Source organism: Agelaius phoeniceus, chromosome Z, assembly GCF_051311805.1.
Source record: "Agelaius phoeniceus isolate bAgePho1 chromosome Z, bAgePho1.hap1, whole genome shotgun sequence".
NCBI lineage: Eukaryota > Metazoa > Chordata > Aves > Passeriformes > Icteridae > Agelaius > Agelaius phoeniceus.
Window position 1 is genome coordinate 22912791 of NC_135303.1, and position 22372 is coordinate 22935162.

Here is a 22372-nt window from a genome sequence, read left to right on the forward strand (position 1 = left end):
GACTAAATCCTGTCAGTTGGTAACAATTTTTATTCTATTTCATATACAAATTATAAGTATCATAAGATATTCTTCCAAATTTTGATTGTCTCTTCACCAGCTTGGAACTCAGATGCAAAACTCAGCTCAATATGTTAAAACCAGATCTTTCTCAATCTATATTGGTCCACAAACAGTCAGGTTTTTGCATTGCCTGTGTTAAGGATCATCCATTACCTTCACCTGGAAAGGATGATGCAGTACAGAAAATAATATATGTCTAATTGTACTGAAGCTGTGAATATATTGTCACTTTCTAAATAATGCATAATTTTGATATTTGAAAATTATATTGATCCCAAACTAACATCATCCAAGATAATTCTTTCCTTAAAATTCCTATAGGTCTGTAGAGGCTGTTGAGATTCATCCAAAAATCGTCAGAGCTGCCTGACGGGCATCACAAAACCACTCTAGATGATTTTGAGGGGCCTTGGCAAGAAGTCCCAGCTGAAACTGCTGGTCATTGTTGCAGCTGCCAGGACGGGCAAGGACCCCAGAAACTACAGGCCTGTCAGTCCCACTTCAATGCCTGGTAAAGTTATGAAGAAGGGTATTCAGGGAGATATTGAAGTACACCAGAAAGACAGTGCAGTCTTTCAGTCAGAGCCAGCACAGCTTCACGAGTGGAAAGTCCTGCTTATCAAACCTGATTTCTTTTTCTGACAAAGTAACCCATCTTATGGGTTCCCTTGATCAAGGGAAGCCAGTGTATGGATTTCAGAAAACTATCAATAGTGTCTCTCCCAGTATCCTTCTGGAGAAAATGTGCAGCACAGAGCTGAATGTACACGTCAGGGCATGGGTGAGCAACTGGCTCACAGGTGAGGTACAAAGGGTGATAGCGAATGGGGTGACCTCAGACTGGTGACCTGTCACCTGTGGGGTTCCACAGAGCTCTATTCTTGGCCCTGTGCTCTTCAGTGTCGACATTAACAACCTGACTGCAGGACTGGAAGGGATGCTAAGCAAGTTCACAAATTATATAAAAATGGGAGAAACTGTGGAATCCCTCAAAGGCAGGAGGCCTCAGCAAATTAGAGTGCTGAGCAATCACCAGCCATATAAAAATCAACAAGGGAAAGTGCCAGATTCTGCACTGGGGTCGGGCAACCCTGGATGGATGGACAGACAGATTGGGGAATGAGATGCTGGAGAGCAGCACCATGGAAAGGGACCTGGGTGTCCTGGTCAGTGACAAGTTGAACGTGAGCCAGCAGTGCCCTGGCAGCCAGGAGGGCCAAGCGTGTCCTGGGGTGCATCAGGCCCAGCATTGCCAACCAGGCAAGGGAGGGGATTGTCCTGCTCTGCTCTGCTCTGCTCTGCTCCGCTCTGGGGCAGCCTCACCTTGAGTGCTGGGGGTGGTTTTGGGCAGTATAAGAAAGATATAAAGCGTTTAAAGGACACCCACAGAAAGGAAACAAAGTTGATGAAGGTCCTTGAGGGGAAGCTCTGTGAGTGGCTGAGTCACTTTGTCTGTTCAGCCTACTGAACAGGAGACTGAGGGGACAGAGTCTGGAACTTCCTTTAAAGGGGAAGAGGAGGGGAAGACACTGATCTCTTCTCTCTGGTGACCAGTGACAGGAGCAGAGAAAATGGCCTGAACTTGTATTGGAGAAGGTTTAGGTTGGATATCAGAAAAAAGCTTTTCACCCAGAGTGCACTGGAACAGGCTCCCCACGGAAGTAGTCACAGCACAAGCTGTGACAGAGTTTGAGAAATATTTGGACAAAACTCTCAGGCACATGGTGTGAGTCTCGGATATGGTCCTGTGCAAGGCCTGGAATTGGATTCAATGATCCTTGTGGGTCCCTTCAAACTCAGCTTATTCTGTGATTCTGTGATTTTTTCATTATTATGTCTGTTCATTCAGCTTTATTGAATATTTGCAATTCTATCTGGAGTCAAGCTTTAGGAACACATTGAAAGAGAGTGTTCTTCTGACAAATACAGCTCAAATTTTTGGTTAAACTCTGACAGGATTCAAACTAGCTTTGAAGCTTTCCCTGTACTGAACCTCCAAAAATCATTTTCTCTTCTACTGGTGGTATAAACTTCCTGAGTTTGCAGAAATGTCTAAAAAAATTGAGACCTTTTGGAAATTATTTTCTCTTTTCTTAGGTCTCTATAACAGACTTTTTAAGAATATGGTACAGACTTCTCACCTGTCCAGATTCTGACCAGGAAAGGGTTGATTTTTGCATTAGCCAGGAGGAAGTATAGATAGGAGCTGGAGATTATTTTATACCACCTCATGTCATTGCTGGGGGCAGGGTAAAGGGACTCACTTCCAGGGAAAAGGGGCTCCTGCCAGTCAAGAAAACATGGAGGGGGAGCTGACTGGTACTGTCTATTGTCATGAGCTCTGCAGTGAGAATTTTTGCATGTGAAATCACTCTCTCTCTTTTACACTTCTGTTATTAATATTGTTGCTATTCATTTTTCTTATGTCATTTCTATTCCCAGTAAATTTTTATTTTCTCAACTTTGCCTTTTGTGCCTCCAGTTGAAGTGGGGAAGTAGGAGGAAGTGGACCAATGTACATTTTTCTTTTTATTTTTTTTTCTTTTTTTTATTTCTTGTTTTTTAATTTGGTGGGAGTAGTAAATTGGGGACTATAAATCCTAAACAACATCACCCAAAAACCACAATGATAAACCAATATGTATAGCTTTGGAACATGAGATATAGACAATGGGGTCTCCTTCCGGCTGACCACCTCAGAAGACTGAGAGCAGCCTTGAAAATACAGTGGGAATCTGAGGTGCACAAACAGTCTATCAGAAAGTTTCCTTTTCACTAAGAAAGTAATAGTCAGGGTTACTATTTGCTGTACTTTGTTATATTAAATTTCTACTGTATAATGTAATCAAAGAAATGGGTCATTAGGTCTCTCACTCATTACCTTCATATTACCAGAATCTATATTATCATAGTTTAGTAACTAGTCTCTGTCTAGTTTTATCCCTGTCTCTGGACACTCACTGTTAAGCAGTGAGCAAAGCATGAAACCACCAGCTGATTCATGACAATGTACTTAGAAGTACCAGTTGTTCAACTACAATATATGTGGCCAGCTTCTGTTGTTCAGTCTGAGAAAATTTTAGAATCATCTGAGGAACCTTATAGTAAAAAAACTTCCTCCTATGCTTTGGGAATACTGGCTGTCTTTATTTGTGTATGCACACAACAGGCTAAAACTGGATCACAGCTAACAACACTGGCTCTGAAGACTGGTGAGAGATCATATCCTACTTCTGTTACTTGTTTGCAGAGCCTTGTATGTAAATCAGTGGATGGCATTGTCTACCTGAATCTCTGAGTTCACAGAGCAAGAAGCTGATAGCTTTTCCTGTTTTTCATAAGAGTGAAAAATACTTCTACAGACGGTTGCAATGTGTCTTATTGACTTATTGACTTGGCACTTGTAAAGACTCTCTTGTATCTGTTTCAGGCTTTCAGATAAACACATATTTGGCAGTCTTAAAAATATTCATTATACTTATGACAGGATAGTATATAACTTAAAATAATATATATAAGTCCTTCTAAGAACAAATTATTATTTAAGCACCAGGACTGTTCTGTTCTATAAGTGTTTGTAAATATATTTATTAAAAATGATGCAATTACCTAACAGATTAAAATGGCTCATGCTCAGCCACCCTTGAACTTAATGCAAATACACCTTAAGTCGTAGAATATACTTGTTAAACTGCATACATAAAATATTTCTGAAAATAAGCAGCTACACATCTGCTAAGGCCGTTTTTTTCAGTAGAGCTTGGTAAATTTTACCCCTTCATCCCCCTTGTTATGTCAAATACAATTATATCCTATCATGGAATAATATGTTGTTAAATTAGGTATATTAAATTGGGGGGGAACAGACACCAAAGAAATATGTGCTACAATGAAAAGGAGGTAGCTCTAAAAGGCTTAAACACCCTATCCTTTCACCTTTAATGACTAGGTTTCAGTTTCTTGCTTTGATCACCAGTAAAGACAAGCCTGGTGGTCAGAGATGAGTCTGTCAGAAAATCCACATCACTCTGGCAGTTCCTGCTCTACAAAGACCTAGAGATTGAGTAGCATCTAGGGCGGTCCTTGAAACTGTTTTGGGTGTGAAAGTTAAAATTCATGTAGTCTGTATTAAACTTCAGCAGGAAAAAAAAGTCTTCTGATTACAAAGTGGTTAGAACTCTTAAATTTCTTAATTCTTTCTTATGATTGATCTGATAAGTTTCCAACAACCAAATTTTCTGGTAAAAAAATAAAAGAAGGTGTGTTAAAGCTGAGAAGGAAAAACCAAGGATTGCTGTCTGTTGACTGCTTAAAAATCAGGCTTCACTGTGTTCAAATTGCCACTCTAATCCTCTAATCTTAAATTAGCTGTGCCTTCCCCATTTTCCACACCAACAAAAAAAAAATCAAAAAAAAACCCCACACACACCTGGTTGTTATTTTGTTATTCTGCCTTTACAATTAATCAGCTTTGTAAAGTGCTTCACTTGGTGCCTTCACACTGTTTAAATAAATGTGGAAACACTAAGCTTGCCATGTTCAAGAGTCGAGTGTGGATATGAATCTTTATAGTACAGGGAGTAAAATACTTCAAGGCATATCCACAAGAGATTTCATATGGACAATCAGAATTTATTTTCCCAGTGGATGGTGTAACCAGTGTAAGTGAGCACTGTGGCATGTTTTAAGATCTCCTTAACCTGTCTGTGCAAATTGCATAAATCACAGCAATAAAGTCTCTCTATTCAACGTGCTGAAGCTGAAGAGCACTGACCAGCTTTTGACCTCCTACTCTGGGCCCCAACTGACCCTAACTTAGAAGTTCAGGCGGTCAATAGCAGGTCACTAGGGGTATCTGCAGTCTTGCTTAATTTCAGTTTGATTGCAAGGTTAACTGTAAGCTGCACAGGTATCCTTTGCTGCCTTAAGTCTTCCTGACCACCACAGCACATGAAGCCCTTATGAAGCCCCCAAAGATGTAGAGAGTGCATGGGGAGGGGAAAAAAATACTAACCAAAGTTGCTTTTTGCTGGCCATCTCCAGTTTGGCATAGACCAAGTTGGTCATTTATCAGTATAATGGATCTACAGACAGCCCTAAACAATTGTCAAACATTCTTTTAAAAGCCATTAGTTTTTCAACTAATATATATCTGGTTTGAGCATTTGTTGAACCCTTCACTTGTCACTGAAAAGGGCCTGTTAAACTAAACAGAGGCCTGATCAGTTTTCAGTGAGCTTTGAGACTCAGAGTTCACCTGGGTCACCTAAAGATTTATGACAGCCTGGTACCGGCATCTGGCTGGAACCGTGAGTTCGGCAGCGAGCGGAGCCTCCCCCCACATGCCAAGTCCCGCAAGGCTGCCCTGCCATTCCCAGCAGCTGCCAGAGAGGCAGCAATATTGATGACCTGTAGAGATACCAAAGTGGACATCAATAAAAGGAGATGGATGTGAACCATCAGAGTGACATGCCTCGCTGCTGGGCTGGCTGGAGAGCAGGGGAAACAGGTTAAAAAAACAGAGGAAAGTTATTTATACAAGCTTCAAGGACAAGGAGTTTGTCACTACTTGCTTGAGAATTTAATCTTAACATGGTCTTTCTTCTGGTTTCCATCAGTCTCCAGCTTTACATGCATATAGACTGAGAACAACATTGTTTTTTGAAATAACCATCTCTTAGGTTTAAAACACACTAAAGAAACCAACGCGGAAACAGTTCTCAAAATTTCTTTCAATTTTATATTCAAAGTGTTTGCTTGCCCTCTGGAACATTTTCTGCATTCTTATTTATTATCTAAATGAGATCTAAATCTAAAATGTGATTTGTGTACTTGGAAGTACTATCTATTTGTCCATATAAGAAGAAATGGCAGATGTTTACAAAGAACTGCTCTGCTCTCCACACACAGCATTCAAACATCCTACTTTCCCTAAAGTGATGTTCTAAGGTGCATCAGCTGAGACATACAAAAGGATGAAAGCCAAAACTGTACCCTTAATATGATGTGCTTTAAAGTATAGTCAATGTTAAACATGACCAAGCACCTGAGGAGATTGCAAGGTTTTTATTTAAATTGAGTTCCCATTTGTGCCAAAACTTTCCTGTACACTCGTGTTTTACCTTCCTACCAGTGAAATTCAAATATTTAATAGCTCAGTAACAGAAATGTAGGTTTCTATTTATCACATGCTGATACCTTCAAGAGGGGACATTACACCATAACTAATATTTGATTGATTTTTTTTTTCCTGGAGCCTGTGTGTAATGGGTTGAAACCAGCACACTGTGGAAAATGGAATTTAATAGTTACCAGAGATCTTCTGAAGTTGATACAGTAGATTATATCAGAAGCAGAAACAGTTATGGAAGAAGAGAACTCTTGTGTGAGGACTCCTCCTGTTTAAGTTACTCAATAGTGTACCAACACTGTGTAATGGCTTTTTCTCCCTGTCCTCATGTTTTGTCTGCTGACTGAAATACATAGCTTTTCTACTAGTAGGGGCAAAGACTAAGGAAAGGCTTGAACTTTGTTTGGTTCAGTGTGGCATTCACATTCTGCATTTACAATAGTTCAGAGCAACAAAAACTAAGTCGCTTATAAGGGACTTAATATTAGCTGAAGATAAAAACTTTTTTGAGCAATTTTTAAAGGACCTCATGTAGCAAAAGACTCAATATCTTTTTTAACCAATGCACTGATGCAAACAACTACTTTTTTCCAGGTTGTTTATGTTACTGATAAACTACAGCTGAACTAATTTTCAACCAAGTTGCTCCTGGGAACACATTATCTTCACTTCTACTTCTTGAGAGGAGCACATTTTATTTCCAGAGTATCCATTGATTTAAAATTGTGGAGGTTTTGTATGCCAATGGGTACAATTAAGTTTGTCTGGAGAACTAGAATAATAATTGCAATCATTAAACTCTTAAGAGACTTTTTCGTCTTCAACAGCTTGATACTCTGTAATTTGATGATTTTTCATATCCTAACCTTCTTCTACAAACATCTGTGTGATATTAGAGAGCATCTTGCTGTTTTAAAAAGGCTAACTGCATTTCTCTTGGTGAAGTATTAATGCTGTGAACAATTCAAAAGTCCTGGTAGGCTTTAGCTGTCACAGGAACTCCAGACTTTGTTAAAGGTCCAGCCAAAATTTTCAAACTCTACAACACCTCACTGATATTTTACAAGTTCCACAAGATCGCACATGGATTTGACAAACCCTCAGGCATCTGAGAGGTGTTACAGCCTCATAGGAATTCCTGCTGTTTTGCAAACCTTGCAGGACGACTTGTGCAGATATATAAATATATTCAGTAGTACTTCAGGATTTTATAAAATCATCAGAGCTTCTATTCTTTGCACATCTATTTCCTCACCTTAGAATTCACAGCTATAACATACAAAGCAAGCAATTTCTACCCTGACATTTAATGCTTAGATCACCAAAAAGTCCTTTTCCTGACACAGCTCTTAAATACCTACATTCAGTTAATTCTGTTATGAAAGATCCTAAAGTTCCAAATTTTCACTGTTCTTGGGTGACTCAGATTACAATAAAACATCAGTGAACAGTGCACATAGTGGAAAATTTATTTTGAAGAACTATAGTAATTTACTACAAAATTCTCAATCAAATCAAATCAAAGTGCCAGTTTTCATGTACAAAAGTTAAAAGAAATCTGTAAGGAAATGAAGATAAGTCATTCCACTGTAAGACATTCATAAAAAAAGGTTATAAATCGTCTGTGAAAGAATTTTTACTTGAACATTACCCGATTCATTTTAAATTCCCATTCGTTTTAATTTTCTTACCTAATGAAATAAAAAGACCTCACAAGAAATTGCATATATTTGTCTGCATAATTTAGAAATGTATAACTGTAAAGCTAAGCTCACAGTGGAAACCTAATAGAGTGTTCATTGAGGAAAAATTTTACAATAATCAGCTTTTGAAGGTAGAAAACCGTTCTTTCTAGTTTACATCAATTTTAATAGGGATTGCCAGTTGCTAGGCACAGTAACAAAACTCTTTATATTTATTAATAAAAATTTTATGCTCAAATACCTTTTTTTAATCAACACATTTTCACCAAGACTGTAAGCAGACACAGTGCTAAATTTATGAATTGAAAAATCTCATTATTTTCAGTTTGAGATTCACTAGAGTAGATGTCAAGACTAAGCCCAGAGCTTCTTTACCCTCTTTAAAAGTAATGCTGCTTCTCATTGCTCACAAATTGCTGCTACATCATGATATAGAAAAATATACTAAACTTGGGAATAACCAGATTTTTTGTTAAGTTTCATACCAAAAGCCGTGTAACTTTACAGATGTATATAAACTCTCATGTAGAGATAGACAATTTCTAAAACATTACCAATGAACACAGAAACAAACAGTACACAACTGCATTTCCCTGATGAGATTAGGAATTAACATCTCCAGAGGAGGCATATGGTGTCTTTAAGGGGATAGCACACCCCACATATATGTTTTTAATGTATGTGAAAATATTGCCTCAGGATTCTTTCCTTTCTCTACTGATATTGTACTGAACAAAGATTGCAGTGCCACAAGGTTTTTATTATTATTAAAAATAGTTTGATTTAGCATGAAGATATCATTATATTTTGGGGGGTGGATGAAGTAGAATAGAGGCAGCATTGAGTTTTTCATCACTAAGTCTTTGCAATTTGGCCACTTTTTGCAACTGTTATTAAGAAAACAGTGAGCAAAGTAGACAAAATTAACACTTTAAAATGCATTTTTTTTTCTTTCTAACTCTTTTTTATCTATTACTGTATGTGGTCTACCAGACAAGGAGGGAAATTATAGATAACAGGTACAACTCAAATTCAGGAAAGGTATATTTTTTTTCTTCTGCAAACTGGATGGGTGTTTCCTGGTTTTGGTTACAACAATGCATGATATCTTTCCATCATTGGCTTCTGTGATTTCACAGACCGTGCTCTGTGATGCTTATAGAATTTTAAGGGTCAGTTAATGATGATCCAGCCATATGACTTCTAGGACAAGGTAATTTGTATGAGTTTTAGACAAAGCAGAAAAATTAATGGTGGTAACATATTACTATAGTTCTCTTCTGTAGCAGCTTTTTTTGTAGCTATGTCACTCTGGCTCACTACAAATTCTGACAACAAAGAAATTTTGGCAGACTCCAAAAAGAAACCAACTATGTAAATGCATTTGCAGGTTTGTTCCTTTATATCCTCTGATGCGTCATATTTCTTTTTCCCCCATTCTACTTCTTCCTGGGCATTGTGGCAGTGTTTGTGGACAATAAACTTTTTTATTACTTGGAATTCTATTTTTTTTTTAGCGCTTTCTTTAAGGCTGCACAAACACAGAGGAAACCCATGGTCAAGATAAGATTTCTACTCTTTTTTGAAAGAAAGTTGGAGTTTTCTAAGGGGAGGGAGGGTTTGGCATTTTGTTCGCTGGAGACATTCTGGAAACTAAGTCAAAAACTGTAATATACATAAAGGGTTTTAAATATTGCAGTGTTTATAGTACTTCTCATTTTCTTCTGGGAGTGCAAAAGCTTTGTGACTTATGATATTGATACCTTGTCCTTTAGATTTTCGTCTTTAGGCTCTTCTGACCAGCAATTGTATACATCTTCTTTATACTTTGCCTAGCACAATGGGAATGACATGATTTGGGGCTCTATCAGCTGCCTAGATATACAAAGGAAATAAAAAGAACTGAAAGCAAAACAGTCTCTTTAACATTTTTCATTCATTGAGTGAGGGGTTTTAGAAGAGAACCAAAACATTAATTCCTCTGCTTTATCCCAGCTACTGCACTGGGATAGTGGCTAGGCAAAGAATAAAATCTCTTTCATTTAAATAAATATTTTTGTGCATGGTTGTACTTCATTGCAGTATGAAGGTATCCTAGTATACTAGCACATGGGCAATTGTCCTGCTGCAAAAATTGTACTTCTGTTCCTTACTACTCAGAATAGATGAGGGAAACAAAATAAAACAACAAGACAAAAACAAAACAAAAAATAATAGTAACAATAAAGAGGTGGGGTGGGGGGAAAGGAAGGAAGGAAAAGAAAGATGCTTGTAATTTTTTTTCAGAGGCAGCAGTTAACTCTGCCAGATGCATTCTAGAACCTTTCAGCTCTGTTAATGTCATCTAATGTGGCTGGTATACCAACTTCCAAGGTATACTGAAGTGCTTTCAAGGTGTACTGAAGTGCTCATTATGGAGATTCTTAAAGCCCCAGGTTTGCTTAAGAAAATATATCATTTTTCTAGTACTGTAACTAGCCACTTAATTCACCTTTCTGTTGAGCAGCCAAGTCCATTGGTCACTTTTCATTCTTTTTTGCAGTGAATTTCACAACAGGTACTGAAACACAGAGAGGCTGCCAGGTGCCAAACAGTTAAACTATTAAAGTTAAATGTTGGTGCTTGCCAAGTAAAACCTCTAAACCACTTGACCATCATCAAGACATAGACAGTACAGCTGTGATGATCATGAATGAGTTGCAAATGTCCCATTTAATTTAAAACAACCAGGTAGATTTCCTTTCTTGTTCCCTTATTGTGTAAAGTAAATCCTTTTCAAGAGGGCAATGACAACTCTAATGGATAATTTACAATCTACTGAGTTGCTGGATTAAATTACAGTCAGTCTGTGGACCAAGAGGTTTCAGAGAAAACAATAGAAATTTGTTTATTGCCCTCTCTCAATTCCTCAGTTATGACTGATCTCCACTTAGAAGTTTAGTGCAACTAATTGCTTGCAAAAGAATAAAATTACTTAATCTTTATAGGCTTCTTCTATCTTAAGGTTTGACTTCATAATTCACTGTGTGAATCTCTCTAAAGCATGTGGAGTAAGGGGAGTGTATAGTTGCATACTGTAATTTAACAAATACTTCATTTATAAACAGTAAACCTGGATAGTCTCTGCTAAGCATCTGACAAAACATTGTCACTTGATGGTATCTGGCTTTATGGCACTGATAGGCAGTGGAAGATCAACAGTCAATAAGAGAGGATCATTAGAACTGATTCAGATAGTGTGTCAGAATAAAGAAGTTGGTGATAGCAGGAAAATCAGTCTCCTCAAGTATGATGACAACTAAGTGACAGAGTCTTCAACATTAGGAAGGCGTACTTGACAAAAGGGACTTCATAAAGAGTGGTGTAACCCATTGACTACTTAAAAAAGAAAGATGTCAGAAATAGAAAGACTGTGGGGAAAAAAAAAAGAGGGTGATAGTAGACACTGGATTTTTTCTGGAAAGTAATAAAAGTTCCATGTTTTATCCTCATTTTGTGGAAGGTAACAGACCATCTGCATGCTCTGGCAGCACCTTACTGTTTTTCTCAGTGCCCATAAATGTGTTCCTGGGGTACTGTGAAACATTAATGCAAGTCCTGGGGCTGACTGTTTTGCATGGGTTAGGATCAGGGTACAGAAAATGAGGGAGAAGCCACCGAACAGCACTGTTGAAGTCAAACAAAAACAGCAAAAACTGATGAGCGGATGGTCAGACAGCTCAAATGGACCAACGGCTTAGTGCCTGTGCATCAAAAAGACTTGGTTTGGCTTTTGTGACTATTTCCAATTGCAAGACATGAACCAGAAAGTAAATCAGCTGGCAAAGAAGCAAGGATACTTAGGATACTTAGCTTTCAACAATTTCTGTTGGTGATATGAATATACATATCCAGAGCCAGACTATAATCTTATGTCACAAAAATATTTGAGCTAAAATAAATTACAGTGAAATTTGCACTAAGAAGGAATTCCAATAGGCAATATCTTAAGACTGCTTCAAAGTATCCTCAAGATTTCTAGTACAATTATCTCCAGACTTAGTAAAATGCCAGCTCCACTTGGCAACTGACTTTTTTTTCGTTCATAGTCCCTGGAGTGGTAGCTTAAGACATCCCTTGGTATATTTCACCTGTCTGAAACACTTTCACATGTTCATAGGGCTATATTAAACTGAAATTACTCTTTTCCTATAATCCACAGTACAGCTTTTAGATAATCCCTAAAATAATTCTGAATAAAAATATGGCATCAAACAAGCTCTCAACATCTGCTTATTAAACTGTATAAAGTTAGTATGCAATGTATTTCTAATTCTCTCAATTGTTTTCCTCAGATTTATTCTAATTCTATGCTAATGAGTCGTAAATCCATGATGTTTCAGAGATAAATAGTATGTTTAAAATCTCAAGTGAAAGGCTTAGGTCAGGAAGTAACTGAGTATCTGCGGTGTAGTAAAGGGCTGAGAAAAATCTTTGAAATATTGTGGATATGTGAGAATGAAGGACTGTAAGTAAGTTTGTGCCTTTCTTTGGGCATATAGTTCACATAGGACTCAAGCACTTTCAGTTCAATTTCTAATTTATTTTAATAATTCCAAATAAATTATAGCCATTATCAGTTGCACAATAGTAAGCAAATAATACTGAAATGAGATTCTGACAAAATAATTTACTTGTTGAGATCTACATTTTCTGTTACATTGAGTTTATTAGATTCATATTCTGAATTGTAAGAAAGCTGAAGCACTAATAAGGTTATCAGTGTTAGGTAACTGCCTCTGAGATCTGAAACAACAAAAATCACAAAAAATTCCTATGATTCATATGTATGAATGCTTCCTAAAACAACTTGGATGCTTCCTTTTTGCCTGATAGTGCTTTTTGTTTCTTCTACTAAATAGTGCTTAAAAACCTACAACTTCAGTAAATCAGTAAACAGGATCATTACTTCTAAGTGTTTCAGATTCTGAATCAAGGGTATCATTCAATTTTCCAAGTGGAATAACGCATTAGGATGAGGATGTCAAATTGCAAATAACCTGTATTAGAGTGGCGTTCACAGTCCTTATGGTAAGTAATCAACATTATTGACTTAATGTAGCGATTTAATATGATGAAAAATACTAACAGAATAAATTGATTGGAAAATAGAGATGCACATCATTGCGTCAAAAACTGAATTAAATGAGAGTAAAAAAATGCAATGGTATTTTGTAATTCAGAAATACATATTCATAGATGTACATACAGGTATAGTACGGATAGTGCCAGTATTATTGATTTTAGTTTCCACAGGGACAAAAGAAAGCATACTGACTTTGATTTGAATGGCTATGCTGGGATTCATTATCAGTATGTTAAAATACAAGTTGTTGGCTATATCACACCCCTGCAGAACTTTTTTCATTAGTAGTTAATGGCCATCAAGCCTTTTTTTCATGGTTTTGAATGCTATTTATTTTTTATTCCTTCTATAATCACCCTTGTCACACCAGAAATCTCTCCTGAGATAATGAGAAAAGTCAAAAAATTCATTTCTGTATCCAAATACTATACACCTGTATTTGTCAGTAAGAGCATTTAAATCCTTTGTGATTTCTCATTTCAGTTTGAACAGCCAAGGCTGCAATGGTGAAGTACCTCTCAGCATTTTCATAGTGGAGCCAGGTTTAAGGTTTTTCAGTAACCCAGAAATATATATGGCCTCAGCTCAGAACTGGAGTTCTATTCATGGAGTCCATCAGTTGTGCCATAAGCAAACTTAGCCAGGAAAGATACTGCTGCTTGTAAAAACTTCATTTAATATTTGCAGCTTACAGTGAATATGATCCCAAGGTTTGTTTGCTCTTTGTCATTCACTTAATTCTTTGTATTTAACACAAATGACATTAAAACCGAGTGGTGATATTCTTCCCATATCAAAAAGCTCCTTAATTCCACTGGTTTTGTTCTTTATTTCATAAAAACTCTTTCCTGTGTAAAATGTTAATTGCAAGAGCTTATCATGATCTTCCCCTGAGTGCACTGCATGCATAGGAACTCTGTTTTACTGCTAAGTCACCTTGTGTTGATAACATGTCAGACCTCACAAATACCATGTCCTACCTGGATGACAAACCCTACCTCCTACAACTGATCTGGAGCAGAAATGGGTAAACAACATTGTGTGGTGATGCCATGTCTAGGCTTAGGATAAAAGTAGATGATGCTTATGTTCCCTAGAATTCTGCTCTTATTTTTTTTTTAGAAATAAGTTATTAAACTCCACAGTCCTCAGCAGACAGTGACAGTTTGATCCAGGATAAATGCTGCCCTTCTAAACTGGTGTGCAGGGTTTCTGCTGTATTTTACCCTGTAGGTCACCAGGTTTATCGTGGATAAAGTTTTATCTATGTACCTGCAAATTGATGTAATTTGGAAAGCAGCATGGGATTTCATGGGATGAAAAGTGCTGTCTAATGGCCCAGTCCTGTTCCTGAAAGCTGTTAAGTAGTAATAGGTTGATGTCTCCCTCTGCTTTTGGAAGCATTTGTAGAAATTTTGCTTCAACAGAAACTACAGCACTAGGCCTTTGTGAGTCAGCTACTTTCTGTACATTTTCCATGATGCAGTGCTCCTTCTGGAATGAAATTATCCAATTGCTGTTCACTGATGTTAAGCTACCTTATAAACTGCCCCAGTCAACTGAATAATCTGTTTCCACTGCTTTGCATGGCAGGTTTGTCTAAGATCACCCTCATCTATACGTGCCTGAATATGGATGTGTTGAAATGCACATATTAATTACAAATTTTCCTAGGATAGTCTTGCAAAAGACACCATGATTAGCTAAGCGTTTGAAAGATGTGATGTGTGAAATCACAGAATCACAAAATTGGAAAACATTCTGACTTGTAATGGACCTGCTAGCATCATCAAAGTCCATCTTCTGACCCTTCAGGACAACCACAATCACACCATGTGCCTGAAAGTGCTCTCCAAATGCTTCCCAAACTCTGTCAAGCTTGTGCTGTGACTACTTCCGTGGGGAGCCTGTTCCAGTGCACTCTGGGTGAAAAGCTTTTTTCTGATATCCAACCTAAACCTTCTCCAATACAAGTTCAGGCCATTTTCTCTGCTCCTGTCACTGGTCACCAGAGAGAAGAGATCAGTGTCTTCCCCTCCTCTTCCCCTTTAAAGGAAGTTCCAGACTCTGTCCCCTCAGTCTCCTGTTCAGTAGGCTGAACAGACAAAGTGACTCAGCCACTCACAGAGCTTCCCCTCAAGGACCTTCATCAACTTTGTTTCCTTTCTGTGGGTGTCCTTTAAACACTTTATATCTTTCTTATACTGCCCAAAACTACCCCCAGCACTCAAGGTGAGGCTGCCCCAGAGCGGAGCAGAGCAGAGCAGAGCAGAGCAGGACAATCCCCTCCCTTTCCTGTTTGGCAGTGCTGGGCCTGATGCACCCCAACACGCTTGGCCCTCCTGGCTGCCAGGGCACTGCTGGCTCACGTTCAACTTGTCACTGACCAGGACACCCAGGTCCCTTTCCATGGTGCTGCTCTCCAGCATCTCATTCCCCAATCTGTCTGTCCATCCATCCAGGGTTGCCCTACCCCAGTGCAGAATCTGGCACTTTCCCTTGTTGATTTTTATATGGCTGGTGATTGCTCAGCACTCTAATTTGCTGAGGCCTCCTGCCTTTGAGGGATTCCACAGTTTCTCCCATTTTTATATAATTTGTGAACTTGCTTAGCATCCCTTCCAGTCCTGCAGTCAGGTTGTTAATGTCGACACTGAAGAGCACAGGGCCAAGAATGGAGCCCTGTGGAACCCCACAGGTGACAGGTCACCACTCTGAGGTCACCCCATTCACTATCACCCTTTGTACCTCACCTGTGAGCCAGTTGCTCACCCATGCCCTGACGTGTACATTCAGCTCTGTGCTGCACGTTTTCTCCAGAAGGATACTGGGAGAGATATAATAAAAAGCTTTACTGACATCTAAAAGGATTACTTTCACTGGCTTCCTTTTATCAACTAGTGGCTGTCATGTGCTTACCCCAGGTAGTAACCAAGGCCTATGCATCCACTGTCTCCCTCCCCCATCTGTGAGATTGGGGTGACAATTGGAAGGGTAAAAGCCACAAGATGCATGAATTGAGATAAACATTGTTTAATAGGGAAAGCAAAAGCCACACACACAAACAAAACAAAATAAGGAATTAATCCACTTCTTACAGTGGCAGGTAGGTGTTCAGCCTTCTCCAGGGGAGAAGGGCCCATCATGCATTACTGTTACTTTGGAAAATAAAGGTCATCACTCCAGACATACCCGTTTTCTTTCTTCCCCACATTTTACGTACTGACTATGATGTCATAATGGCCTGAAACATCTCTCTGGTCAGTTTGGGTCACCTGTCCTGGCTGTGTCTCCTCCCACCTTCCCATGCACCCCCAACTTCCTCACCAGTGTCCCAGTATGAGCAGCAGAAAGGCTCTGTGTAAGCCCTGCTCGGCAATAATAGAAAAACCTCTATGTTATCAATTCCCTATTCAGCAAAATTCCAAAATATAGCCCACATCAGCCACTGTGATGAAAATTAACTCTACTCCAGCTGTAACTACCACAGTGGGTTACTTTATCATAAAATGAAGTCAGCTTTGACAAGTGGGACTTGTCCTTCATGAAGCTGTGCTGACTGTGACCAATTACTCTGTTGTCTGTCCTTCAGGTGTTTTTCAGCACATCTCAGAATAACCTTCTTCATGAACTTAACAGACAATACAGTGAGACTGGCAGGCCTGAACTTGCCAGGGTCATCCTTCTTGCCCGTTTTGAAGACTGGCACAATGTTAGCCAGCTTCCAGTCAGCTGGAACCTCTCCAGATGCCCAAGACCATTTAAAATCATTAACAGATGCTTCAAAACAACATCAGCTAGGTTTTTGAGGATCATCTAATTTCTCAGTCATTCCTATCAAGCCTTATAGATTTATAGCAATGCAGCTGGATCAGCAGATCCCTTACAATTTCAAGTTTAACTGTGAGCTTAATCCTTCTCACAGCCATGTTTCTCTAGCTCAGAGCACTGAGACACCATTAGCTTATTATCAGTTTTGAAGACAGAGCAAAGAAAGTACTAAGCACCTCCACCTTTTCTGTGTCCCCATTTGTGAGGTGACGATCCTCATCCTGCACTACCTTTTGCAATTAATGTGATCAAAAAGACCTTTATATTGTCCCCACAGTTCTGGCCCTTCAAATCCAAATAGTCCATCAGACATCTGGCTTCCCATGTAACTTAATTTGGACTTATGGAAGTGCAGTGTACTTACTCATGAAGGGAAAACTTTTTAAATTCTATGCTGAAGTACTTCAATCATCTTTTTTCCTCTCACAGGCACAACAGACTATGAAGTTTTATGGACAGTGGTAAGCAGCAGTTTGCTTAAGTTCAAAGTGCTCAGCTTTCTTTGAAATATTGCTTCTAATTATTTCTTTTTAATCATACTGACACAAAGGTATTTTCTTCAAGAGAAAAATCAGGAAAAAGTTGTATTATCTTAACTGGAAAAAACAAACAAACAAACAAAAAACAAACACACAAAAACAACAACACACACACACAAAAACCATCCTTACCTCCAGAATCAGAACTTCTCTTCACTATTACAAAAATCTTTATTTTATATATCAGCAAGTGCCCTTGGGCTTTGTTAGTCCTAATGTTTTGCTGCAGTCACCAGCTAGTGAACACTGCATTTGAAAGAAAAGGAAGAGAAAATGTGACCATACATTGAGCTGGTCAGTGTCATTGAGGTACTTCATATCAGCCCATTCCCGAGGAGGTTTGCACCCCATACAGGTAATCTGGCTAAATCCTAGACTGTCATGGTGCAGCTGTGCTGCCTGCAGCTGCCACACACCTCTCTCCACACCACTTGCTTTAGGCAGGTTAGCAGACTGCTGTAATTTCCTGGGAAATGTATGTGAGTGAAAGGAAATGCCAATTATCAGCTATTCATATGACAGCAGAACCTGAATGGAATTCTATGGGACAAATGAAAGAGCACTTCTCCCACCCAGGAGCCTCTGTCAGCTCAGGCCATGAAGGGTTTAGTGCTACAAGAATCCTTTAAAGTGGAAAGATGGAGCTTCTGCTTCCCCTGTAGTATTAGGTTTATATATCACGATTCATAATGTTATTCTGGGCATAGTAATGGCCCAGGAGAGGCCAAACCTTGTTTCCTTTGCCACTGCTTGCTATGGCACTTTATCCCTTTCATCTCCAAGTGTTAGTGCATCTATTCAGCTTCTAACTAGGATTGCACAATTTAATTCTTCTCCTCTGGGTTATACAGATGACATGCTTCGTATAACCGCAGCTTTGAGCATATACATCTTCGTAATATATTTGTAACTCATGCTTCACATGAGTTGAGTACCAGCACTTCTGATGTTTCAAGATGCATTTGGGCGTTCACCAGGGATCATTTCCCCAGCATGCTGGAAGAGCACTCCATGAACCTCCTGCTGTGTTTCCCCAGTTGAGACCAATGTTACTGCTGTTACAAAAGAGTTATGCTGCTGTTAACAATAACGACTCAATACATTACAGTGGATTTTGCTTTTCCTCCAAGTTCTGTTCACAGATTGTCATGTAGCTAAAAACCACCCTCAGTCTGGTTTTCTGGCTGGTTTGCTGTGCTCCTCAGTTGGGTTTGCATCTAGTGTTTAACAGGAAAGATCATGCAGGGTTTTATTGCATTAGGCCAGGGTTAATTGAGAAAAGAATTTGTAACTTAATCAGTTTTTCACATGAAAAATTTGATTGTATGTAGGTGTATGTTGGTACTGGGACCTAACCCTGTAATGTGATGGGTCTGCTACATCCTCAGCACTTTCCCAAGCACAACACTGGGCTTTCCTCAACAGCATGATGTGAAAGGCTACGGTGATACAGCCTTCAGAATTCACTGAATGTGGCATGACTACATAGAACTTTATAATCCTCATCCAGAAGGAATTTATTTTTCCTTATTTATCAATATCCCTAAGGTTATAAAATTTATTCTAGCTATTTATTCTTATATGGTCTCTATATTTTATTTAAATTCACACATAAAGACCCTGTCCATATTCAGTTTCACATTCTCTCACTTGAATATTCAAATCAGTTTTGAGCAGAGTAGAATTTTGGGTACCTTATTTCTTTTTTAAATATAATTTTCCAAGAGATATGCTTAGTATTTTAAAGAATTGTAATAAATTAAAGTGCTAATGCAAGCCTACTGCATTTCCCTATTAAAAAAACCACATTTTTTCTTGCTTCTACCATAAAATATTTAAAATCTTGAGATATTTTCCAAATAAAAGTGCTAAAACATGGTAATTTATGACCAATATAAATGGCTAATAAAAGCTCTATCCATAATTTTTTTGTTGTTGTTCTGGAAGAATTGAAAGTTGCAAGAGATCAAATCAATTTCTTGCAAATTTGAAGCAAGGAGCAGTAGCAGTAGTCAGGCCAGGTCCTCTAGCATGGAGATGGGAATCAGACCCTTGCCTTTGAAGATGTCCAAAGGCATCTTTGCAGTCTCAGCCCTGGAGGAAGGCCAAAATTCGTGTTGAAAAATTTTGTTTCACAGTTCCACAAGCTAGGACTTGATTCACAGTTCACACCTCTTCTCATCACTGACACAACCAAACACATGCTTACAAGTATTGAATGTGCTGTACCTTAGTGTGATTTTCTTTGAGTTAGCTGGTTTTTGAATCATTTGCCAAAAGACAGCATTTTTCATTCAGCGCTACTTTACCAGCAACCTGTCTGCAAGGAACAAGTAGCATGGGTAACTGGAATTTTTGACTAGTCAGTAAATTTTAAGTCAGTACTCAAAAATAAATCTCTAATATACTGACATGATAAAGAACCATCTTTATTTATCTTTTTGTGTCATGTACTCTGCCTTCCTACTGACAAAATATGTGAGAAGGGCAGAAGTACAAAATCATGTAATTGTGCCTCTCTAAGTCTTTTATGGAGCAGCATGGGAATACCAACAAAGCCATGAATCTCAGTTCTGGTGAGCAGGGGATGAACAATAACCCAGTCCTTGTATGTGGGAGAGGAAGGGAGGTTCCTATTGCTGGTGCCCTATCAGGAGGAAGAATAATTCCTGCTTGTGTCAGCTCATACCAGTCCCAACAGCACAAATCTTTTCATGCAAGCATGATGCCAGCCTAGACCTTGCCCCTTGCAGCATCTCCACAGATGAATGCAATAAGCATTCATCTTATTGCCAAAGAAAGCTCAATTAAGCTGCAAACAGAGAAAAGAGGAATCCAGAAGTGAAAAAAAAATGAGCACCTGAATTGAGAGGTTCAGCTCTGAAACAAGCAGAAATACAAGACAGAGTTGTAGAAAAATATCCATACACACACATATATATTTTATAAGCACTGGGTGTCATATTTTTAACCATGAGACAATCAAAAATAAAACTGGTTTGTGAATCTCACTGGCACATGTTTGACCTGATCTATATGGCTTGTTCTGGCTTCCCCATTTTTGGAAAAGGCTCTTATTCTAAATTCCATGGAATATTTAGCATGTACTCTGATGTTTTGAAAGTCCCAGTCTTTCAGAAAGAGCTATAACTGTTAGAAAATTATTTAATTACATTTCATGCACTTTTCTAGGAACTGTTATGAAAAGCGCAAACAAATGTGGAGAACTTAAAGCACAAGTTATATAGGGTACGTAACTTGTATCTCTTCTGTTTTTGCAAGTGTCCTGGTTTGACATTGGCCAAACGCCAGGCACCTATGAAAGTGCTTTGTTTACCTTCTCCTGCTACAGTTGGGCAGAGGAGAGGGAGAAAATTTAACAAAGGGCACATGAGTTGTGCCCTAACAATTAGGAGGGAAAAAAACCACTCTAAGGGCAAAACAGGTTCAAATTTAAAGGTGTAAAATAAATTCATTACTAACAGAGCTAGAGGAGGGTAATGAGAAGTAAAATAAGCCCTTAAAACACCTTTTCTCCCCCCAGCTCCTCCCTCCTGACAGTGCAGGGAGACAGGGTGTGGGAATTATGGTCAGCTTGTCACTTGAGATCTTCTGTTCACTCAGAGAGAGGAGTCTTTTCTCTGCTATGCCATCAGGTCCCTCCCACAGGCAAACAGTCTCCCCAAAATTGTTGTGGCATGGGTCACTTGTCCACAGCTTGTAATCTAGGCTGCTCTAGTTTGGAAGCAAGGGTTCTCTTTCTATCTCTGGAAGCAGAGGCCCTTTCTCTCTATTCAGGTCTTCCACCAGATGACAGCTGTCATTGGTATCTATCCACTTGGGCATGAGCACTTTTCCCACGGGCTGCAAGTGGATCTTTACATTCCCCCATAGACTTCATGCATGACAAGAGGACAGTTTTTGTCACCACAGTCCTCACCACAGCTTGCAGAGGAATCTTGGCTCAACAGTTGGAGCACCTCCTCCCCCTTTCTTTTCCGCAGACCTTGGAGCTTCCATGTTGTTTTCTCTCATACATCCTCAATTCCTCCTCTGGCTGGAAGAAAAATTGTTACTTGTAGATACTATTGTCAACAAGTTCTACTAATTCAAAGATTTCAAGATCCTGCAGCGTTGAGAATTAATCTTGTCCTGGTTCTGTGTCGGGGAGTCACTCATCATGCTTTTGCTGCTGGCCAGGTGGCCCCTGACCCTGGCACGGGCAGGGGCTGTCGCGCTGGTGTTGGCGCTGTTTAACCCTCTCTTCATGCAGGGCACGGGCACAGGCGGGGAAGGGGAAGCCCCCACCAGCCCTTTTGCCTGCAGCATGCTTAGCCAGGGGCAGCCAGGCAGGCAGAGCTCCGCATGCCAGCAGCAACAACCCAGGCTGCAGCAGCTCCCCACCCCTGGGGAAAAACTGAGCCTGCACTGGCTTGATTTTCTTCTTAAATGTGTCATCACAGAGGCATTACCAACTTCTCTAAATGGTCCAGCAGCATCTCACAGAAGGGGTAGCTTCTCCCCGTGGCCCTCCCCTGCTACCAAAAAATCAGGCCATGCTAAATCAACACAGCAAGCCTATCTCTGAGAATGTGGCACAGAAAATATGTCTTCTCTCTCACACTTTTGTGAGCTTCCAACACACTCTGCAATTAGGAAAGATCCCTTTGTATTCCAAAAGCTGCTGACAAGAATGGAAACTGATCTATTATTGGACATAGGTTTATGAACAAAAGCTATTACTAGATGTAAAACTTACATCCTTCTGCAATAAATGGCTGCTTTTTAAACAAATCTAATGCTATAAGAGCATATATCTTTTGTATTATTTAAAGACCTCTGCCAAAAATTTAGGCATGGAAAAATATTCTTCTTGGGAGACATGAGACATGATTGATGAAAAGTAACATGGAAAAAACTATAATTTTCAGGGATGAATTTGACAGACATAGGAGGAGATAGGAAGACCTCACCACTGACA

At 39.1% G+C, this 22372-nt stretch overlaps 1 long non-coding RNA gene across 1 annotated transcript in view; it reads right to left on the bottom strand.

Annotated features, from left to right (window-relative positions):
• The window catches only part of LOC143691998 (uncharacterized), a 32524-nt gene extending 11078 nt beyond the window's left edge, over window positions 1-21446 (bottom strand). The window contains exons 1-2 of the long non-coding RNA XR_013179843.1: window positions 21332-21446; window positions 17524-17637 (exon numbers count right to left, since the gene is read on the bottom strand). This is a non-coding gene — a long non-coding RNA (uncharacterized LOC143691998). The remainder of the gene's footprint in view (window positions 1-17523; window positions 17638-21331) is intronic.
• Window positions 21447-22372: the final 926 nt, after the last annotated feature.